General features: G+C 39.5%; 1 protein-coding gene across 5 annotated transcripts in view; it reads left to right on the forward strand.

Annotated features, from left to right (window-relative positions):
* BRCC3 (BRCA1/BRCA2-containing complex subunit 3) overlaps positions 1-24,864 on the forward strand; it is a 138,075-nt gene that overhangs the window by 61,247 nt on the left and 51,964 nt on the right. The gene's annotated exons all lie outside the window — the stretch shown is intronic.

Consider the following 24,864-nt stretch of genomic DNA (forward strand, 5'->3'; position numbering starts at 1 on the left):
CTCTCTGACTCTGCTCAGTTGTGCATGAGGGCAATCCTTCTGCCAGCCTCCAGACTCTTTTTTAGAAACTCGTAGCCATATAAAGTCATTTCTCCTTTCCATTTCCCCCTTACTTTAGGTCAAACAGCATTTTAAAGTCATGTTATTTTATGTAGACATGGATATTCTGCTGATCCGCATTGAACCTTCCATATAAGGTCCTTTTCCAGTTGCATCATCAGTTGGTATTTGATAGTGGTCCCTCGTTGCCAGGGAGACTCATCCCCGGGTGTCATGTCCCACGCTGGAGGGAAGGCATTGCATTTACATGCTGAGTTTGGCTTCGAGACTGGCCACATTTGAGTAACATGAAGGCTGACAGGAGGAAATTCCCAGGCACAATGTTACTCTAGGCCTTGTTCTTATTTTAGGTTTATCAGCTCACAAGCATAGTCATTAGCATCAGGGGCTCACTGTTGAACCCTCACTCCCTCCCGGTCCCCGCCGCTGTACCTGGGAGACTATCGCTGCTCCCCTAGGGACCACGACAGAGCACCACTGGCCAGGAACCCAGTACCCCCCCTGCTGGGTTTTTAATTGTTGCCACTATGAGTATATCCAATCATTACCATGCACCCTGGACATATGTTCTGTACAGCTCCCTGTCAGCCATATATCACCTGTCATTGGTATCCCATACCAGTATCCCTCCATTGCCATTGTTGAAACACTCTGTGATCCAGAACTCCCCGAAATTTGAAGCCCAATATAATGTCATGGTCCCTTACTAGGGAATGGCATATAGCGATGGGTTTAAAGGATAGATAAAGAACTTGGATAAAGTTAGATAAAGAACTTAGATAAAGAATGTTGACTTGAAAAAATTCCACATCCTATCCTTTTTCCCCCCCCCCCCCCTAATTATTCAGCGTTTCTTCGTAGGAGTCCTAGACCACAGCAATGCATATATATAATATACAGCACTCCCATACATCCACCACAACACCTTTTTCCTTCCACAGCGATACTCTTACACCCTATTCACATCATATTTACTTAAGGTGATGTACAGAGTCTCAGATATTAGCTTTCTAACATGGTAATATCTGTGCTTACATTATGGTGCATACTTTAGGATACACAGTTCTTTACATTTTTAGTTCTCCTATGTTTTACATTATGGTTTACATTATCAGTCTGTCGTCTCCTATATGTTATGGTGTAATATTACATGTTTTATATCCATCCTTGTGTACTCTCAAGAAACTCCTCCCTTGCCCCCCATTTACTTTGGTTCCACACATTTAACGTCCATTTTCCCTTCCACCTTGGTGCCCACAGTGACAGTCAACCTCCGTTTCCTGAGGAGCCACTTCCAGAGATAGATGGAATAGTGTTTAGGGCCTAACTTGCTCATCTGCCCCAATGCCCTGGGAGCCACCCTTTCTCTCGAGGGATAGAGTTCCCTCTATTTGGTGGCATTAGTCCTCCCCAGGATGTGGGTCCACCCCCACTCTCACTACTTGGGATTCTACCCCATGGTGTCACCCACTCTGGCAGAATGAGCATTTAGACATTCCCCAGGAGCCCGTCCTGCATCAGACCCTCCCCTCTGAGCATTCTAAACAGGTAACCCTCTTTATTATATTTTGATATTATTTTCTCGGCATTTTACTCTCCACCACCTCCTAACCCTCTCCTGTGTTCGTATGCTACCCCTCCCTCCCCCCACTTTTGGGCAACATTACCCAACCGTCCCTCCCCAGCCACCCTCAAACCCGTAAAGCCCCAACCAAAGGAAACCCCTTGCCCCCATTTTATCTCTTCTTTGTGTTCATACTTACCACCATCTCGTCTTAAGTTCCACCCCTGCAGACATCGGCTCATATCCTTCCTCCACCCTCTGATTTCCTGTAAGCCTATCGTTCAGTCTCTTGCTATCTAGGGCAGCTTGTTTATTTCATATCATTGAGGTCATGTAGTATTTGTCCTTCAATGTCTGGGTTGCTTCACTCAACATAAGGTTCTCAAGATTCATCCATGTTATCACATGTTTGTAGTGTGTTTGTTCTTACAGCCGAGTAGTATTCCATTGTGTGTATATACCACATTTTATTGATCCACTCATCTGTTGATGGGCATTTGGGTTGATTCCAACTTTTGGCAATAGTGAACAATGCTGCTATGAACATTGGTGTACATATATCGGTTTGTGTCCTTGTTTTCAGTTCTGCTGGGTATATACCCAGCAGTGGTATTGCTGGGTCATATGGCAAATCTATGGCTAGTTTTTTGAGAAACCGCCATACTGTCCTCCAGAATGGTTGGATCCTTCTGCATTCCCACCAGCAGTGGATGAGTGTTCCCCTTCCTTCACATCCTCTCCAGCACTTGTATTCTTCTGTTTTTTTCATAGCTGCCAATCTTATGGGTGTAAGATGGTATCTCATTGTATTGTTGATTGGCAATTCCCTGATAGCTAGAGATTTGGAACATTTTTTCATGTGCTTTCTTGCCATTTGTATTTCTTCTTCGGAGAAGTGTCTGTTTAAGTCTTTTTCCCATTTTTTAAATGGGTTGTTTATCTTTTTATTTTCAAGATATACCTATTAACCTCTTGAGTTTGCTTATTATATTTACTTCATATTAGTGAGATCATACAGTATTTGTCCTTTTGTGTCTAACTTATTTCTCTAAACCTAATATCCTCTAGGTTCATCCATGTTGTCATGTGCATTCCAACTTCATTCCTTTATATAGCAGCATAGTATTCCATTGTATGTATATACCACATATTGCTTATCCATTCATTGGTTGGTGGACACTTGTGTTCTTTCCATCTTTTGGCAATTGTGAATAATGCTGCTACAAACATTGTTTTGGCAACGTCTGTTTGTATTCCTGCTTTTAGTTCTTCTAGTAGTGTAATTGCTGGATCATATGGCAGATCTGTATTTAACTTCCTGAGGAACCATCAGACTTCCACAGCAGCCTGCACCATTCTACATTCCCACCAACAGTGGATGAGTGTTCCTATTTCTCCACATCCTCTTCAACACTTGTAGTATTCTGTTTTTTAATAATGGCCATTGTATGAGGTGTTAGATGATATCTCGTTGTTTTGATTTGCATTTCCCTACTTGCTAGTGACACTGAACATCTTTTCATGTGTTTTTTTGCCATTTGTATTTCTTCTTTTGAAAAATGTCTGATCATTTCTTCTGCCCATTTTAAAATTAGGGTTTTTGCCTTTTTATCATTAAATTATAGTATCTCTTTATATATCATGGATATTAAACCCTTATAGGATAGGTGGTTTCTAAATACTTTTTACCATTTATTTAATGGCTTTTTCACCTTATTGACAAAGTCCTTTGAAGCATTAAAGCATTTAATTTTTCTTAAATGAAAATTTTTGAATATATCATCCATACATGAGCAAACATAAATAATAATTGTATATTAAAAGTTGTGAACTTACAAAAGAAATATGCATATCATCATACATGGCAACAACACCTTGCATTGTTGTGAAATATTAGTTAAATAAACTATGAAAGAGCATCATCAAAATATCACTACTAACTATAACCCATATCTTACATTTGGTGTGTTTTTCTCCCAACCCGCCCAATTATTAACAACCTATATTAGTATTGTATACTATCATTCAGGAGAAAACGTTCTCATATTTGTCCTGTTAACCACAGTCCATCATCCACCACAGGATTCACTGTTATACAGTCCCATGCTTTGTACAACCCATTCAAAGTGTACACTCAGTGGTTCTCATTTTCATCACAGAGTTGTGCTGTCATCACCTCAGTCATTTTTAGAACATTTCCATTACTCCAAAAGGAAAAATCCCATACCCTCTTATACCCCATTGTTGTCCCTTAGTACAGAAAAAATATCTTCTTGCCATTCCTGCAAAATATTACAATATTACTGTTAATTATCATCCATAACTTATGTTAGTTGTAATTTTCCTGTGTATCACCATATTCTTAGCAGTTTGTGAAAGAAGAACATTCTTGTATTTATGCTATTAACCACAATCTTCATCTACTACCCAAATTACTTACAAGCATTTCTCGCCCACCTTTACTTTTCAGGCTGTAGCACTCACTCCCTTTAGTATTTCCTGCAAAGCTGGTCTCTTGGTTAAAAACTCTCTTAATTTCTGTTTATCTGTGAATATTCTATATTCACCTCCATTTTTGAAAGGCAGTTTTGCTGACTATAAGATTCTTGGCTGGCAGTTTTTCTCTTTCAGTATCTTAAATATATCAGACCACTGTTTCCTTGCTTCCATGAGATGAGAAATCAGCACTTAATCTTATTGAGTATCCCTTATATGTTATGCATTACTTTTCAATTGCTGCTCTCAGGATTCTCTTTATCTTTGGCTTTTGACATTCTGATGAGTATGTGTTTTAGAGTAGGCTTATTTAGATTTATTCAGATGGGAATACATTGTGCTTCTTGGACACAGATATCTGTGTCCTTCAATAGGGTTGTGAAATTTTCTACCATTATTTTTTCAAATATTCCTTCTGCCCCTTTCCCTTCTCTTCTCCTAGGAGACCCATGACATGTATATTTGCTTGTCTCTTGCCATCATTAACTTCCCTGATATCCTGTTCAATTTTTTCCATTCTTCTCTTTTATCTATTATTTTGTGTGTTTATTTTTGGAAGCCATGTTTTCAAGCTTACTAATCCCTTCTTCTGCCACATCAAATCTGCTGTTATATGCCTTCAGTGTATTTTTAGTTTCATTTATTGTACTTTTAATTCTGATCTGCTTTTTTTCTATGTATGCTTTCAAATTCTTCTTTGTGCTCACCCAGTGTCTTCTTAATATATGTAATCTCTTTAGCTCTCTCATTGAATTTATTAAGATTTGTTTGAACATCTGATTAGTTGTCTCAACTCCTATATATCATCTGGAGGCTTATCTTGTTTCGTTGACTGGGCCATATCTTCCTGTTTCTTGGTATGGATTTTAACGTTTTGTTGGTGTCTTGCCAGTTGGTTTACTACTTGTATTTATTCTGTGCACAGTTCCTCCCTTTATTCTAGAGCTTTATGTTTGATTGGCTTTGTGCTTCATTCCCTCTTGGATTATCACTTAAACTTAATGTGGAAATTTGAAGAAGCTGGTATTTAGCCAATCTGAAAATTTTTCAAGTCCTTTTCATTTTTATTGCCCTTTCTCCTTTGCTGATTGTGTACTAGGAACTGAGGATGTAGTTGGTACTCTAAGACATGGAGGCTGAAACTGCCCATGGTGCCCCAGGAACCAATGAAGCTTCTCCCACCTTACTCCTCTGCCAGGGATAGGGACGGCGCCATAGTCATGTGTGGTAATCCAAGTTGTACAGGCAAAGACCATCTGTATTTGCCCGTAGAGACTGATGAAGCTTCATGCCCTTCCTCCCATGCCTGGGGCTGGTGTGGGCAGGAAACTAAACCATAAAGGTCAGAACTGAACACAGTTTCCCAGATAGACTGACAAAACACCAGTTCCTGTCCTCTCCTGCCAGAGGTAGGGATGGATTCTCAGCTTTGCCTGACAATCTAGTCAGTACAGGCCAAAAGGGACTCCCTGTCAGGGCCAGGGATAGAACCATAGGATTGCCCAACCATCTAGTGCATGCAGGCTAAAAATCAATTGCAGTTGCCTGGAGAAGTTGAGGAAAACACTGCCACTGCTCTTCTATCAGGGATGGGGATGGAGCCACAGGTGTCCCCAATCTAGTGTGTGCAGGCCACAAGCACGTACAATTGCCCAGAGAGACTGGGGAAACTTCATTCTCCCCCTTGTCCTATCAGGGGGTGGGGATGGAAACCCTGGTATCCAATAATCAAGTCTGTACAGGCTGAAGGCACCTTCTATTGCCCAGAGAAGCTGGGGAAATGCTATCCTCATTTTATCCTAGTGAGAGGCAGGGATGGAACCACAGGTGTCCATCAGTCTAGTCCATGTGTGTTGAAAGCCACTACAGTTGCCCAGAAAGGCTGGTGCAGGTCCCCCCAGCTTCTTCCCTGCCAGGGGTGGGGCTGGGTCCTAGGCTGTGGCTGCAATCTAATCTGGGTGGAAAGAAGCTGGTCCCTACCATCACTGTGGTTTTCAAACAGCCCTGTCTCCTCATGCTGTGGGTAGAGTAAAAATAGAGGCTACTGGGCTCTTTCTAACTTGGACAAGTTCAAACTTTAGCTATTTTTAGTATTATACTTTAGCCAACCAGATTTACTAATCAGTAGCTGAAATTGGTGCCCAAGTGTCTCTTCCACCCAGTTTTTGGGAAGTGGCACTTCCAACTTCAGCCACAGAATAGCTCATGAGGTGCCTTGCAACATCAGGCACCAGCCTCTGTGGTGTGGGGTGCTCTACTCATGAAACTTCACTGTAGATGGGCAGTCTCCTCCTTCCGTTCTTTCAAGGATGCTGCTGGATGCTCTTTTGGTCTCCTGGGCCCCCCAAACAGGTGCTTTAGATTGTTTGGGTGATTACTAACTGCCCTGTAACATGAGCTGACTATTGGAGCTCCTTACTCTGCCGCCATCTTGCCCCTTCCTTTATTCATTGTTGTTTTAGACATATGCTATGGTATATTTAATAGACTACAGTATAGTGTAAATCTAACTTATATACACTGTGAAACAGAAAAATTGTATGATTTGCTTTATTGCAATGATCTGGAACCAAACCCATAATATTTCTGAGGGGTATGCCTTTATATGTTGTGTTATAGGGGTCTACCTTCATTGTTCTATATTTGGCTATCATGTTTTCCCAGCACTATTTGTTGAAGAGACTATTTTTCTGCATTGAGTGCACATGACACCCTTGTCAAAAATCAGTTAGGGAAGCAGGCGTGACTCAACTGATAGAACATCTGCCTACCATATGGGAGGGTCCAGGGTTTGATACCTAGGACCTCCTAACCCATGTGGTGAATTGGCCCATGTGCAGAGCTGTCATGCACAAGGAGTGCTGTGCCATGCAGGGGCACCCCTGTGTGGGGGTGCCCCACATGCAAGGAGTGTGCCCTGCAAGGAGAGCCACCCCATGTGAAAAAAGTGCAGCCTGTCCAGGAGTGGCGCCGCACACACAGAGAGCTCATGCAACAAGATGACACAACAAAAAAGAGACGCAGTTTTCTGGTGCTGCCAAGGGTGCAAGCGGACACAGAAGAACACACAGTGAGTGGACACAGAGAGAAGACAACGGGGGATGGGAAGGGAGAGAAATAAATAAGTCTTTAAAAAAAAAACCTCAGCCATAGTTTTGAGAGTTTATTTCTGACCTTTCAATTTGATTCCATGATCTATATATCCTTGTGCCAGTACCATGCTGTTTTGACTACTGTAGCTTTGTAATATGTTTTAGAATTAGGACATGCAAGTTTTCCAGTTCTGTTCTAATTTTCAAAATGGTTTTGGCTATTGGGGGCCACTTCCCTTTCCATATGAATTTAATGATTGGCTAGTCTACTTCTGTAAAGAAGACTGTTGGAATTTAAAATATATATATATATATTTTATTAGAGAAGTTGTGCGCTTACAAAACAATTACCATAATATGCAGAATTCCCATACACCACCCATCTACTAATGCCTTGCATTGTTGTGAAACATTTGTTGCCCATTATGAAAGAAAATCATCAAAATATTACTTCTAACATTGCAATTTTTATTGGGATTGCATTGAATCTGTAAATTGCTTTGGGTAGAACTGATATCTTAACAATCTTTAGTATTCTAATCCATGAACATGGAATGTCCTTCCATTTATTTAGGTCTTATTAATTTCTTCAGCAATGTTTCTTAGTTTTTCATGTACAAGTCCTTTACATCTTTTGATAAATTTATCCCTAGATAGTCGATTGTTTTAGTTGCTTTTGTAAATGAAATTATACAATTACTTTCCTTTCAAGTTCATTACTTCTGTGTAGAAACCTCACTGATTTTTCTGAGTTGATTTTGTATTTTGCTGAATTATTTTATTAACTCAAGTAGCTTTGTTGTGGACTTTTGTATATATTTTATATATATAGGATAAAGATATCTGCAAATAGGTGCAGTTTTACTTCTTTCATTCCAGTTTGGATGCTTCTTATTTCACTTTCTTGCTTATTTGCTTTGGTTAGGACTTCCAGTACAATGTTGAGTAACAGTGGTGAGAGTGGACATCCTTCTATTGTTCTATATCTTGGTGGGAATGTATTCGTTTTTCACCAGGGCACTGTGGGTTTTTTGTATATGCCTTTTCTCAAGTTAAGGATGTTTTCTTCTATTCTTCATTTTCTGAGTTTTTTTAATCAAGAAGAGGTGTTGAATTTTGCCACATGTCTTTTATCTATCAATTAAGATGACCGGGTGTTCTTTATCCTTCATTTTATTAGTGTGGTGTGTCCCATTAATTGACTTTCTTATGTTGAAACACCCTTGCATTTCTGGGATAAATCCCATATGTTCTTAGTGGATAATTAGTTTAATGCGCTGTTTAATTCAGCTTTTTAGTATTTTGTTGATAATTTTTGCCTCTATATTCATGAGGGGTATTGGTCTGCAATTTTTTTGTGGTATCTTTATCTGACTTTGGTATTAGGGTGATATAGGCTTCATAAAATGAGTAAGGAAGTTTTCCCTCCTCTTGTATTTTCTGAAAGAGTTTGAGAAGGATTGATGTTAATTCTTTTTGTTAGGTTAGGTAAAATTTACCAGTGAAGCCATCTGAACCTGAGATTTTCTTTGTTGAGAGGTCTTTGTTGACTGATTGTTATGGTTTGAAGTTGGATGTACCCCCAGAAAAACATGTTCTTAAACTTAATCCTTTTCTGTGGGAGTGAACTCATTGTAAGTAGAACCTTTTGATGAGGTTACTTCAATCAGGATAGGTCTTAATCCTCTCACTGGAGTTTGGTATAAGAGAAGGAAATTCAGACATAAATTGAGAAAGCCATAGGAAGCCAGAAGCTGAAATCCAACAGAACCCAGAGGAGAAGGCCCCCCAGGCACCTGGCCTTCACATTACCTTGCCAAAGACCAAAGATCACCAGCAGCCAGCCCTAGAACATGAGAGTCTTCAGGAGAAAGCATCATCTTGATGACACCTTGATTTGGACCTCTATCTTAGCCTCAAAATTTTTAGCTAATAAATTTCCATTGTTGAAGCAAACCCATATCATTGATATTTACTTGCCAAGGAAACTAAAATAGATTTTGGTACTAGGAGAGTAGGGTGCTGCTATTGTAAATACAAGGAAAAAATTTTTTAAATGCCTTGGGAATTGTATAATGGGTAGAGGCTGAGAGAATTATTAGGGGTTTGATAGAAAAAATCCTAGATTGCTTTGAAGAGACTGTTGATAGAAATTTGGATGCTGAATGTCCTTCTGATCGGACCTTAGAAGGAAATGATGATGAATATATGTTTGGAAACTGGAGGAAAGGCAATCCTTGTCTTAAAGTGGTGGAAGACTTGGCAAAATTGAGTTCTGATGTCAGATGAAAGGCTGAACCTGAAAGTGATGAACTCAGATATTTAGCTGAAGAGATTTCCAAGTTAAATGTGGAAAGTGCAAACTGGTTTCTACTTGCAGCTTTTAGTGAAGTGAGAGAGGAAAGGGGTAAGTTGAGAAATGAAATCCTGGACACAAAGAATCCAGAAGCAGATGGTTTGGACCCCTGTAAACTATATGCAAAGCCAAGAATTTTTTTTTGCAAGATTGTAGGAGCAGAACCACTGCCATTCTTGACTTAAAAGGATTTAGAAGGGACAAATTAAAGGAAGAGTAACTTCAAGGGCAGAAACATAGAAACTGGTCTGGACCGAAGAGATCTCCTTGGGCAAAGAGAGCAGCTCCACCCCTGTGTGTGGAAAGGGCAGACCTGGCCCTGTGCTTGGAGGGGTGGGTCCTCTGCCTCATTGTTTAGGGAAAGTGCTGCCACTAAAGGTCTGTCATTTTTATTGATCTTTCAAAATGAATGAACATTTGTTTTCATTGATTCTACTATTTCTTTTTATTCTCTTTCATTTATCTCTGCTCTAGTCTTTGTTACTTCTTCACTTCTGTTCACTTTGGGTCTACTTTGTTCTTGTTTTTCTAAGTCCTCCCTTTGTGAGGTTAGTAATATGACTTGAGCTCTTTTATAATGTAAGCATTTAAAGCTATGCACTTCCCTCTGAGCATTGCCTTCACTGCATTCCATACATATTTTGGTGGGGAGCAGGATGGTGTAATTTTCTTTGAAATTTAATGACAGACCTTTTCAGTTTGAGGGTTGTGATGGTTAGGCTAATGTGTCAACTTGGCCAGGTTATGGTGCGAAGTTGTTTGATCAAGCAAACACTGGGCTAATTGTAATACAAGGATGTCCATAAATGAGTTCATTGCATAGATGGCTGATTACATGTCAGCAATGAGTGACATTTTATCCAATCAGTTGAATGCTTTAAAAGGGAAAGTGATTTCAGCATTCAGGGAGGATTTCCAGCTTGACTTCAGACAGCCAATATCTCCTGGGAACTCATCAAGGACCTTTATTTACAGTTATCTCCTGTCAATTTTCTTTTCCTAGAGAACCTTGACTATACAACTTGGTACCAGGAGTGGTTCTTGAGAAACAGAATCTTAAACATGGGATTTTTGAAGTGGTTCTGGGAGTTTTGCAATTGGCTCTCTACTCTATTTGGACTCAAGGGTACTAAAGAATCCCTTTCCAATAATCAAGAGGCCACTGACAGTTCATAGTGTGAGTTGGCAATGGAGAATATCGAAATATCACCCCTGGATTCCCCTACTTCCATGCTTATAAGAGGCAAGGATCTGGGAGAGAGTGTTTTTAACACCTTAACAGAGTTTTATGGAATCAAAAGGTACAATGATATTGGCTGGTTCCTCCTAGGTACTCTGATACAGTTAAAAAAGAAAGGGATGAGATAAAGGCTTGAAATTTGCAGCTTAAAGGGATGAAATAAAGGCTTCAAATTTACAACTTAAACACTGCATGAATGATGTAAAAGTTCCTATGTGTGCTCTGAAAGAAAATCTTGTTTCCTGCAGGCACAGATTTGAGATCTCTGAAAACCAGATTCAGAGTCTCATTGTATGAGTAGCAGAGTTACAAAGGCAACTAAAATCTCAACCTTGCAGGGTTGAGGCTGCTGTTAAACCTGCAGTTAAGTGAAGGCATTGATTGGAAAGGAGTGGAACCTGAGGGTTGGGGTGGAGACATATGGGTTGATGATTATATTGGTGGAGACTTTGGAACCCTAAATTCTACTGAGACTTTGCCAGATAAACCTATGATGGTCTGCCCTGTGGAGATCGCACAATGTCAATCTTGTATCACCCAGCCTCCATCCTGCCCCAGGGAGTCTGGACCTCCTCCCAGCCCCAAGGTGGGTACCAGCCAAACTGAAGCCTGTACTGCCCAGCCTCTGGCCTGCCCCAGGGATTCAGGACCTCCTCCAAGCCCTGAGACAAGTACCAGCCAAACTCCATCATGAACTGCCCAACCTGGAAGAGAGAGAGCTCCATAGACATGGAATAGGAGAGAACTTGGTCATTTCAGTCCTGCCATGTGTCAGAAAGGAGAAAGCTCAAACAGCTAAAGCCCCAGGAAGAGAGATGAGCCCTATGCCAGCTGACAGGTGAGACTGGAGGAAGCTGGGTCCATTGAGCCTTAAGAGGAAGAAGGAAGGAGAAACCAGGCATAGTTTGCCTGCCATGTTGCTTCAACACATGGCAACAGACTTTGGTGAGAAAGCAGCCTTGATTTGGACTCTTTAGGGCCTTGTAACTGTAATATTTTACCCAAATAAATACCCTTTATAAAAGCCAACAGAGTTTTGGTACTTTGCATCAGCACCCATTTGGCTGACAAATACAGGGATGTTGAGATTTTTAAATTCTTTTTACAAATTCATTACATGCATCAATTTATATAAGTGGAGTCAAACAATGTGCAGTACTTTGTGTCATGTTTCTGTCACTTAGGATAATTCATTTTTTTTTACAATTGAATAGATATTAGCATATTACTATCACTGCAGTTCTTAGTTTGGTTTAGGTGCATTTTACCTAGTTCATATTTACCACCCTAATATTAACATCTTGTAATATGAATGTATACTTGTGCTGATTCATTGAAGAACATTCTTATATTCTGCTAAACTCATTCATTGTCTGCAATGGGTTCTCTATGCTATACAGCCCCACATTTCATCCTTTAGCTTTTCTTCCAGTGAAATACACAACCTTAAACTTTCCCTTTCAACCACAATTGAATCCACATTTTGACACTGTTAATTACATTCACTCTAATTTGCTATCATCATCTCTGTCTAATTCCAAGCATTTACAATCATTTTCATCCATGTTGTGATATGCATCAATACTTCATTTCTTCTTAGAGCTGAATAATTTTCCATCACATGCATATACTACATTTTGTATATCTATTCATCTATTAATGGACACTTGTTTTTTTCCCCTTCTCTTGGCAATTGTGAATAATGCCACTATGAATATCATGAAAATGTCTGTTTGCATCCCTGCCTTCAGTTCTTCTGAGTGTATACCTAGTAGGGGGATTGCTGGATCATATGAGAGCTCTATTTAACTTTCTGAGGAACCATCAAACAATCTTCCACAGTGGGTGCACCATTCCACACTCCCACCAACACTGATTAAGCACTCCTATTTCTCCACATCCTTTACAACACTTATAGTTTCTTGTTATTTTAATTGTGGACGTTAAAATAGGTGTGAAATGACATCTTATTGTCATTTTGGTTTGCATTCCTCTAATAGCTAGTGATATTGAACACCTTTTCATGTGCTTTTTTGCCATTTGTATTTTCTCTTTGGAAAAATGTCTATTCGTGTCTTTTGCCCATTTTTTAATGGGGTCATTTGTCTTTTTATTGTTGTAGGATCTCTGTATATATCATTAAATCTTTATTGAATATGCGGCTTCCAAATATTTCTTCCCATTGAGTAGGTTGCCTTTTCACTTTCTCAGTAAAGTCCATGGAGGAAAAAAAGCATTTAAATTTGAAAAAGTACCACTTTCTATTTTTTTCATTGCTCATGCTTAGTGTATAAGGTCTAAGAAACCATTTCCTAAACCAAGATTTTGAGGATGCTTTCCTACATTTTCCTCTAGAAGTTTTATGGTCCTAGCTTTTATATTTAGGTCTTTGATCCATTTTTAGTTAATTTTTGTATAAGGTGTGTGTAGCAATTTGATATAGTTATGAATTCCAAAAATAGTTATTGGGTTATGTATGCAAACTGGTCTGTACCTGGGCATGATTAAATTATGATTTGGGCTTTGATTGGGCTATGTCAGTAGGGTGTTGAGTCCCTACCCACCAAGGTGTATAATTATTTTAATGTGCTGTTGGATTTGATTCAGGGCCCAGATGGCACATGGACATCCCAAAGATTTACGTCTCTTTGACGTACACTTACCAACTCTAGTACTAATTATAGATTCAAATAGAAGGACAGAAGAGCTATGGGTAGGAAAACCACAACTGAGTCCAACTCTGCTATTCTGGGAAACATAAATTCTAAAATAGGGCTCACTGGCGAGGTACCAAACTCCTGAGCTATCTGCCCTGACTATAGTATTTGGATGTCTCCAGAACCCTCAGGAACCCCATGATTTGGGTTAGTATCTACTTAGGCAGTCAACAAGATCCTGTTGAGGTGCACACAGCGTAACCTCTGGAATGACCTCCCAACTCACTTGGAAGTCTCTTAGCCATATAAACTTAGTTAAATGTCTTTTACTTCTTCCCCCTTTAGGTCAAGGTCTTTTCCCATTTGCATTACTAGTTAGTGCTAGGTAGTAATCCCTTGGTGCCAGGGAGGCTTATCCCCAGGAGTCATGTCCCGCACAGGGGCGGGGGGGGGGGGCACGTAATGCATTTATATGCTGAGTTCAGCATAGAGAGGCTACATTTGAGCAACAAGTAGACTCCCAGGAGGTAACTCTTGGGCACCCTATCTAGGCTAAGTTTTAATTTTAAAAGTAAAGGGTTCATATGCACAGTCATCAATACCAAGGACCTGTCAATGGACCATCCTCCTTCACTACTCACTGCCCTTGTACTCAGGATTCTTGCTGATTCATTAGAGAATGTGACAGAGCTCCCCAGGATGAGAATTTGATATACCTTCGGTTATTGTGTGAATCTCCACCCACCATGACAATGCCCCATGAACATTTGAACACATTTATATGCCTTATATGTATGCCCAGGTGAGCTTCCTCCCATGTATCCCCCATCACTGACACCCTGCACCAATGATCTTCCCCTGCTACAGTTGGTCCTTCTGTAATCCAAAACTTCTTTGAAAATGAAGCCAATAAAATAGCCAAATACAATTTATAAGAAAATGAAATAATAATGATAGTTTTTAAAATTAGGAATAAAATACAAAAAAAAAAATTGGGGATAATAAAAAATAATGAAAAATAAATTGTAATTTTTTTTTTACATTTGCCTTTCATCACTGTAAAATCTGTTGTCTTGTATGTATAGTGATATTTTCTTCCATTTATTCCCCCAGTGAATTACTTTTTTCATTTTATCCTCAAATAAGTATTAGGTTACAGAAAAGTCATATACCGAATACAGGGGACTCCCATATACCCAACATCCTCCCCCTTTTCCCCCTTCCCCTATTAATAACATTTTATATGTGGATGATACATTTGTTACAACTGATGTACAAATATTAAAACATAGCTACTAGCCCTGGTCAATGATTTACATTATGGTTTACATTTTAGACCTTACACTTTTATAAATTTTTGATGAAATTTAACATGGCCTGTATCAATCATTGCAAGATCATACAGAACACTTCCATTGGCCCCCAGTTAACCCCTCTTCTATCTATTCTATTCCTTCCCCCATCCCCTCCAGATCCATGGCAACCACCAGGGTTTACTCCTTGAAGGACAGAATTCATAGTTCCTTGCAACAGCACTGAGTACTTAACACACTTGTCTGTCCTCCCCTATTAGGAAATGACCATGCTCTTGAGAGATACCCTCTCCTCTGAGAACATAGCAGGCCTCCACAGGATGGGAGTCCACCACCTGCCACTCATTATTTGGGTCTCCACCCACTGATATAACACACTGTGGCAAGATGAACACTCGCACACTCCCTAGAAATTTGCCCAAGGTCCACGCTGTCCCAAATAACCTCCTTATCCAACACCCTAAACCAGTAACCCTCCCCTGCAATGTTGCCAAAAGAACATTCCAAATATTGTAGTTTCAACCATGTATTGACCAATCCCCAGTGTTCCCCTTATGATCTTTTTTATTTCTGTGGTATCAGTAGTAATGTCCCCCCTCTTATTCCTGATTTTATTTATTTGCATCTTCTGTCTTTTTTACTTTTTCAGTCTAGTTATGGATTTGCCAGTTTTCTTCTCAAAGAACCAACTTTTGTTTTGTTGATTCCTTTATTGTTTTTCTGTTCTTAATTTCATTTATTTTTACTCTAATCTTTGTTATTTCTTCTGCTTGTTTTTGGATTAGTTTGCTGTTCTTTTTCTTGTTCACCCAGCTTTGCAGTTATTTCTTTTACTTCAGCTCTTCTTTTTTTGGGTGGGGGTGCACTGTCACCTTTTAAAAATTTATTGAAGTATATGATTCATACATGAACATATATAAACAATAACTGTATAGTAAAAGTTGTGAACTTACAAAACAAACATGCATGTCAACAGAGTTCCACACATCACCCCACCACCAATACCTTGCATTGTTGTGAAACATTTATTACAAACTGTGAAAGAGCATTGTCAAAATATTACTATTAACTATAGACTGTATCTTATATTTGCTGTATTTTCCCCCAACTCCCCTAATTAACACCCTGTATTAGTATTATGTATTTGTTATAGTTCATGAGAGAATGTTCTCATATTTGCACTGTTAACCACAGTCCATCTTCCACCACTGGATTCCCTGTGTTATACAGTCCTATGCTTTGTACAGCCCATTCAAAGTGTATACTCAGAGGTGCTCATTTTCATCACAGAGTTGTGCTGTCATCACCTCAGTTAAATTTTGGAATGTTTTCATTACTCCAAAAGGAAAAATCCCATACCTTTTTATTGTTGTGCTTAGAATTATATATATTTTGCCTTTGCTGAAAGAACATTACAATATTTCTATTAACTACTGGCCAAAAGTAACATTAGTTGTAATTTTCCTGTGTATCACCATACTCTTAACACTTTGTAAAAGAAGAACATTCTTATATTTATATTATTAACCACAATTTTCATCCACCACCAAAATCACTGTTATAAATCCCTAGATTAATTTCTAGCTTCTTTTCAGTTAACTTTTATGTCCATAGTCTACCCCTTTCAGCCACAATCTCATTTATAAATCAGTGGTGCTATTTATATTCACTATGTGTTCCTATTGAGAAATGTGCGCTTAGTATTAGCAAGTGTCCCTTTCATTTGATGAATTGCTTTCCCTGCTGCTTTCACAATTTTCTCTTTGTCTCTGGCATTTTAAATTTTGAGTAGGTTTATTTGGATTTATTCTGTTTGGAGGATGTTGCCCTTGGATATTAATGTCTCATAAAGATTTGAAAATTTTTAGCCATTATTTCCTCAGATATTCTTTCTGCTCCTTTTCCATTCTCTTCTACTTCGAGGACACCCATAAATCATATGTTTGTGTTCTTCACATTGTTGTTCAATTTCTCAGGCCCTGATCAATTTTTTTCCATTCCTTTCTCTATCTGTTCTTTTGTCTTTTCAATTTCAGATGCAACTTAATTCGCTTACCTGGCAATTTCAAATCTGTTGTTGTATGCCTCTAATGTATTTTTTTAATATAATAAACTTTATTTTTAGAGAGGTTTTAGATTACAGAAAAGTTACATCAAAAGTATGAGGGATTGCCATGTACCCCCCCTCCCTCTCCCTCATCATTTCCTATTTTTTTGTGTGTGTAGCAGTACAGTTTATTATGATGTGTCTATAGAGGCCACTCATTTAAAAAATGACTCACTTGTGGTAAAGAGAAGAGATGAGATGTGGAGGCGTTTTCGGGACGTGGAGTTGTCCTGGATAGTGCTTCACGGACAATTACGGGACATTATAGATCCCCCCAGGGCCCACTGGATGGAACGTGAGAGAGTCTGGGCTATGATGTGGACCATTGACTATGGGGTGCAGTGATGCTCAGAGATGAACTTACCAGGTGCAATGGATGTGTCATGATGATGGGAGAGAGTGTTGCTGTGGGGGGAGTGGGGGGTGCGGGCGGTGGGGTTGAATGGGACCTCATATTTTTCATAATGTAATTAAAAATAATAATAATAAATAAATAATTTAAAAAAATTTAAAAAAAAACAAAAAAAAGACTAACCTTTCTACAGTAATAATCTAAAAAAATAAAACCATCATCGTGACATTTATCAACACTTCACACATCTAACAAATACAGGAGGTGGCGACTACCATTGTTACAACTTCTTTAAAGCCAAAAACTTAAACACAAATCAGAATTAAAAGAAACTTCAGAATATTCACATTTGCATGCATTTTTAAAAAGATTTTTTATTTTTTATTTATTTCTCTCCTCTTCTCCCCAATTTTCTCTCTGTGTCCATTTGCTGTGTGTTCTTCTGTGACTGCTTCTATCCTTATCAGCAGCACTGGGAATCTGTGTTTTTTTTTTTTAAATAAAGATTTATTTATTTGTCTCTCCTCCCCCCCCCCCCCGCCCCAGTTGTCTGTTCTCTGTGTCTATTTGCTCTGTCTTCTTCTTTTGTCTGCTTCTGTTGTTGTCAGTGGCACAGGAATCTGTGTTTCTTTTTGTTGCATCATCTTGTTGTGTCAGCTCTCCGTGTGTGCGGCGCCATTCCTTGGCAGGCTGCACTTTCTTCTGCGCTGGGCGGCTCTCCTTACGGGATGCACTCCTTGCCCGTGTGGCTCCCTACGGGGGGGACACCCCTTACTGGCACGGCATTCCTTGCACGCATCAGCACTGCACGTGGGCCAGTTCCACACGAGTCAAGGAGGCCCAGGGTTTGAACTGGGCACCTCCCATGTGATAGGCGGATGCCCTATCCATTGGGCCAACTCTGCTTCGCTGCATACATTTTTGGCTGAACTTTCTCCATATAACAAAACCACAACTTTGAATCAAAATGAATATTAAAAATATTTCTGGACTGACAATGTGATAGCCAGATCCTGAGCCTCAACAGACTCCAGCACCTACAATCTGATTTATTGGACTTACCACACTCAGCTAAGATGGAGGTGAAGAAGGACAACCACCACACCATGGAGCCTAGAGTGATTACAACTGAAAATGGGAGGATTGCATCCAGCATCCAGGTGGAATCTGAGCCTCCTCTTGACATAAAGGTGCAATGGACACAACCAATCCAGTGTCCACATAGAAGAGGTGGCATTGGATTGGGAAAAGTGGACATAATGGACAAAGGGTATGGGGAAAGGCAGGAAGAGAAGAGAGGTGGAGGCGTCTTCGGGACATGGAGCTGCCCTGGATGGTGCTTCAGAGGTAATCACCGGACATTGTAAATCCTCACAGGGCCTACTTGATGGAATAGAGGAGAGTATGGGCCATGATGTGAACCAATGTATATGAGGTGCAGAGGTGCCCAAAGATGTACTTACCAAATCCAATGGATGTGTCATGATGATGGGAACGAGTGTTGTTGGGGGGGGGGGAGAGGGGGGGTGGGGGGGTGGGGTTGAATGGGACCTCACATATATATTTTTAATGTAATATTATTACAAAGTCAATAAAAAATAAAAAAATTAAAAAAAATATTTGAATAGATATCAGATTGTTTTTCACAAGTTTGTAAAAATTCAAAATAATAGCTGTAATGTATGAAAGTCCCCTTTTCTCTGCGTCACTGGCTATAAGAGTTATTTTTAAGTTTTATTAGGTTGTTGGGAATAAAGTGATATTTCACTAAAAAAAAAAAAAAAAAAATATTTGTGCCATGTGGCAAACTTACTCTACAGAAAAAAGGAAAACAGAGTGAATTTTAACAGCAGTATATTTCTAGAAGAGAAGGCACTTATTTCCTTTATCATAAAACAAAAGTCAATGTGTCAGCATTTTAATAACACTGACCAAGTTATTTACTATTCAAGAACCTGCTTTTCAAGTTGTGTCTTAAATGTATCCATCTATATATTTGGATTAAATTAAGTTTATACATCAAAAACATCTTGCTTAGAATTCTAATCTTAAGTATGAATGATACCTTATCAAAGCATGGTCCAAACACTATACAATAATGGTGCCATTTAGATTTATAGGCTTCATCTGAAAAACTTTTCTTGCAAACAGGAGTTTTGCCCTGTTTCTCCAGAAAAAATGTCCCTATATTTGAAGCTTTAAATGATAATCCAAAAAGAGAGATTCAAATAATTCATGCTATGCCTTTTCCTTCATTGGGTTTTAATAAAAACATAGCCATCTGGTATTAGAATGCCATCATTCTTTTCAGGTACAGTCTCTACAATACCAGAAGCAGACACAATAACCATTGTTTTATTTGTTGAAGCTGTCTTCTCTTTCTCAGCTATAGCTGCATAAACAGCAACAATCTCATCACTTCAAAGTCATTTGGTGAGAAATCTATTACTTCTGCTGATGATTCACTCTTTTTAATCCTCTGTGCCACTTTCTGCTGCTCCTGGAGTGTTCTTGCCCAAGAAAGGTCTTTCCATATTTCAGGGTTCATTGGATAGATGCGAAGGGATACTTGAAAAGGAATTGCTTCATCCATTTTATCCTTTGTCTCTCTGTTGTCATATTGTTCTATTGTCTGTCTTTTTATCCTTTTACTTACCTTTCCTAATAATCTAATTTCTACACTCTTCTCCAAGTCTCTCACCCTTATTTTTTCCTTTTGGGCAGCAGTACCCCCTTTAGTATCTCTTGCAAATCTGGTCTTTGGTAACATTCTATCAGTTTTTATTTGTCCTTGAAGACTTTGAATTCACCCTCATTATTAAAAAAAGATGTATTTATTTATTCCCCCACCTACTCGTCATTTTGCACTCGCTGTCTGCTATCTGTGTGTTCTTCTGTGTCTGCTTGTCTTCTCTTTATGCAGTGCTGGGAACCAATCCTGGGACCTTTTGAAGTGGGAGAGAGGCCCTCAATCTCTTGCTCTCAAGCTCCCTGGTCTGTGCTGTGTCTTATTGTCTCTTCCCTGTGTCTTTTTTTGTTGTATCATCTTGCTGTACCAGCTCACTGCATGGGCCAGCACTCCTGTGTGTGTCAGCACTCCTGCATGAGCCAGCACTCTGTGCAGGCCTGCTCTCTGCTCAGGCCAATTCACCATGGAGGTCAGCTTACCTTTCATCAGGGGGCCCTGGAAATCGAACACTGGACCACCTGTATGGTAGACAGGAGCCCAATCACTTGAGCCACATCCATTTCCCCACCTTCATTTTTGAAGGACAGCTTTGCTGGATCCAGAATTCTTGACTGGCAGTTTTTCTCTTTCAATACCTTAAATACATCAGACTACTTTCTTCTCTCCTCCATGGTTTCTGATGATAGGTTAGCACTTAATCTTATCTAGTTTCTCTTGTATGTGATGCTTTGCTTTTCTCTTGCTGCTTTCAGAATCCTCTCTTTATCTCTGATATTTGTCATTCTCAATAGTAGGTATCTCAGGGTAGGTCTGTTCAGATTTATTCTGTTTGGAGTGCATTGTCCTTGGATATTGATACTTATGTCCTAAGTATCAATAAACGTTGGGAAGTTTTCAGTCATTATTTCCTTCCCATGAGAGTTGCAAAGTTTTCAGTCATTATTTCCTCAAATATTCTTTCTGTCCCTTTTTCCATTTTCTTCTCCTTCTGGGCACCAGTAATGCAACTGGTTGAGTGTTTTGTGTTGTCATTCATTTCTCTGATGCTCCGTTCTGTTTTTTCCCTTCTCTTCTCTTTCTGTTCTCCTCTCCTTTCCAGGTCAGATGTTCTGTCTTTGAACTCACTCAGTCTTGAAGCAATTCAAATCTGTTCTTATGTGCCTCTAATGTATTTTAAATCTCATCCATTGTGTCTTTCATTCCCATAAGGTCTGCTACTTTTCTTTACAGGCTTTCAAAATGTTCTTTATGCTCTCACAGTGTCTTCTTATCCTTTATTTCTTTATTCATATTTTCTTTAAATTCTTTGAAGTGATTTATGTCAGTTGTTTGATTTTCACTGATTAATTGTGTGAAATCCTGTATCTCTTCAGGATACTTGGTTTTGTTCTTTTGGCTGGGCCATCTCTTCCTGTTTCCTAGTATGCTTGTGATTTTTTGCTGATGTCTAGGCACCTGAATATGTTGGTGTGTTTACTCTGATTGCTAATTTCTCTCTCTTACTTATTGCTTTCCTCCCCATAGTTCTTCTTTGATATTTGGTTCAACTTATACTCAGTCTTTAAAATTGCTCAGCTTAAGTTTTCAAAATTGGGCCAAAGACTCACTAGTGGGATATAGATTTCTCCCAGGGATTGGATACAGAGAGCGTGAGCAGTTTTGTCCATGCAGCTTCCAGCAGATGGTGCTATTCAGCACACCTTTCCACAGAGGTGTTTGTCTCAGCTTTCCTGTGTTCCTGTGCTGAATCTCCAGAACAGAGATTCAAAGTGGCCTCTGCTGGCTGAATTCACTGAAAAAAAGCACCCTGACCTCCCCTCCCTTTTCCCCTGAAACAGCTGACTGGGAGGAAGATGTCTGTTCCCCTCTGAGTTCACTGCAGTGAGCCGGGGCTTTTACCCCAGCTTCATATATTTGGGGTGGAGGGTGGGAACCCCTCCTGCCTGCCATGGGTGTTTGGTGACTTACATTTGTTGTTTCAGGTTCTTTGTCTCCTTGTCCTGGTCTGCTGATCCCCAAAGCAGGTCCCTCAGACAGCTTTTGGCTCTTTCTTCATTTTTTTTTGTGTGTGAGAGCATTCAGTTCTGCCTGAGAGTCCATTGCCATCTTCCTTTGTAACTTTTTGCTGATGTCTAAGCATCTGATTTTGTTTACTCTGAGTACTTGAGTTTCCTCTGATGGCCTATTTGTCTCTTTTGTCTAGGAGTTTATTGTTGAATGGTTTTGTTTTATAGTTTTTCTTTGATTTTTGGTTCAACTTACTCAAAATCTTTAAAATTGCCCTGTTTAAATGATCAAAATTGGCCAGGGACCCACCAGTGAGGTGCAGACCAGATGCAAGGTGGCCTAGGGATAGTGATGGGAAAGACTCCAAAAAGCCTTTTTTTCCCTTCCATTTCCCAGCGTGCCAGAAGATTGTACCCTTAGTGAAACTTTCCATGCAGTTGTCTCTTCCACCCTCCACTGCTGGTGTTTCCAAGCCTGTTAGTATTGGGATTCAAAGCTGGTCCCTGCTGTTTAAACTTGCTGAAGAGAAACCACACTCAGCCCTCCACTATACCCTCCCTCTTCCCAGGAAGTTAAGCATCCAATCTTCTCAATCAGCTGCTGCCAGCCATGGGTTTTACTGAGGCTGTTTGTCTCAAGGTTGGGAGATGGGCACTATTCACTGATGTGGGTTTAACTCACAGTTTTCATTTTGGCTTCCCTATCTTTGTCCCCTCTTCCTCCTTAAAGATGTTTGGACTTCTCCTCATCTGCTGATCCCCAAAGCAACTGTTGAGAGCTTCTGTTCTTCACTTATTGTTTTTGTAGAGAAGTGAGCCCTGCCAACCTACTCTGACTCCATCATCCTGGAATGTCTGTGTTCCATAAGTTTTGACATGTTATGTTTTCATTTTCTTTGTCTAAAAATGTTTCCTGATTTCCCTTGTGATTTCTTCTTTAATCCATTGGTTGTTAAAGAATACATTGTTTAATTTCTACATATTTGTGAATTTTCCAATTCTCCCTTTATTATGGACTTCAATGTTTTAAATTTATTGGAACTTGGTTTTTGTGACACAGTATATGGTCTCTCCTGGAGTATGAGCCATGTGCACTCAAGAAAAATGTATATTCTTTTTTTTTGGGGGGGGGGTGCAGTGTTCTGTATATATCTGTTAGGTCTAGTTCCTTTAGTGTGCATTCAAGTCCTGTACTTCTTTATTGATCTTCTTAGTAGATGTTCTATCCATTATTGAGAATAGTGTGGTAAAGTCTTCTACTATTAATGTAGAAGCATAAGTTTTTCCCTTCAAATCTGTCAGCATTTGCTCCATATAATTTGGGACTCTGCTGTTATGTGCATATATATATCTATAACTGTTACATTTTCCTGTTGAATTGTCCTCTTTATCAGTATATAATGACAATTTTTGTCCCTCATAACTGTTTGTCTTAAAGTCTATTTTATCCAATGGTAGGACAGCCATTCTAACTCTATTTTGGTTCCTACTTGCATTTCCTACTTGCATGGTATATTATTTACCATCCTTTCACCATCCACCTATTTGTAACTTTGAATTTAAGGTGAGTCTGTTGCAGACTGTATATAGTTGGGTCATGCTTTTTTTATCCATTCTACCAATCTCTGCCTTTTAACTCGAGAGTTTAATCCATTTACATTTGAAGCCACTATTGATAATCCTGGACTTTCTTCAGCCATTTTGCTACTTAGCCTTTGTAGATCTCATACCATTTTTGTTCCTCACTTCTGTTAATGCCTACTTTTATATTTATTACTTTTTTCCTTTTTTTAGAATGTAGATCACAAAAAATGTTACATTTAAGAATATGAGATTCCCATATACCCCACACCTCACCCCACCCCACTCCTCCCACATCAACAACATCTTTCATCAATGTGGCACATTCATTGCATTTGGTGAATACATGTTGGAGCACTGCTGTACCACATGGATTATAGTTTACATTGTAGTTTACATTCTCTCCCAGTCCATTCAGTGGATTATGGCAGGATATATAATGTCCAGCACCTGTCCCTGCAATATCATTTAGGACAACTCCAAGTCCCAAAAATGCCCCCACATCACATCTCTTCTTCCCTCTTCCTGCCTCCAGCAACTACTGTGGCCACTGTCTCTGCATCAGTGATACAATTTCTTCCATTGCTAGAGTCACAATAGTTCTATAGTAGAATACCAGTAAGTCCACTCTAATCCATATTTTATTCCTCCATCCTGTGGACCCTGGGATGACAATGTCCACTCCACCTCTAAGTCAAGAGGGGGCTTAGATAACACATGGCAGATGGATACGATTTTCCTGCTTGCAGTTGTAGGCACTCTTGGTTCCCTGGTGTGGTGGTTGACCATCTTCACCTCCCTGTTAGCTGACCTGGGTAAGTCCAATGAACTGTAGAGTAGGTGTTGCAAGTCTGCTGAGGCTCAGGGCCCAGTTAGCACATGGCCAGTCCGGAGATTCAAGTCTCCTGAACATACACCAACCCCAGTGCCAACCACAGGGTCAGTAAAAAGTTCAGAAGAGGCATGTGAAGAGAAGTAACATCTGAGTCCAACCCCATCACACTCAGGAGCACAAATTCCAAAGTAGAGCCCACTGACAAGGCACTAAATTCTTTAGAATCAAGTCTAATATATTCACCTTCCTAGTAGCTGTCCATGAAAAGGGTTTATTCTAGGAAACATTTTTGTCTCTTTTCAAAGTCTTCCTTTCTCTTTGAGTCTCCATGGAGGAAATCGTCAAATTATATGAGGTTAACTGAGGTCTTCCCATTATTTTTTATTTTTCTTTTTTTAAAGATTTATTTATTTAATTTATTTCTCTCCCCTTCCCCCCCAGTTGTCTGCTCTCTGTGTCCATTCGCTGTGTGTTTTTCTATGTCCGCTTTTTTATTCTTGTCAGCAGCATGGGGAA

Source organism: Dasypus novemcinctus, chromosome X (genome assembly GCF_030445035.2).
Source record: "Dasypus novemcinctus isolate mDasNov1 chromosome X, mDasNov1.1.hap2, whole genome shotgun sequence".
NCBI lineage: Eukaryota > Metazoa > Chordata > Mammalia > Cingulata > Dasypodidae > Dasypus > Dasypus novemcinctus.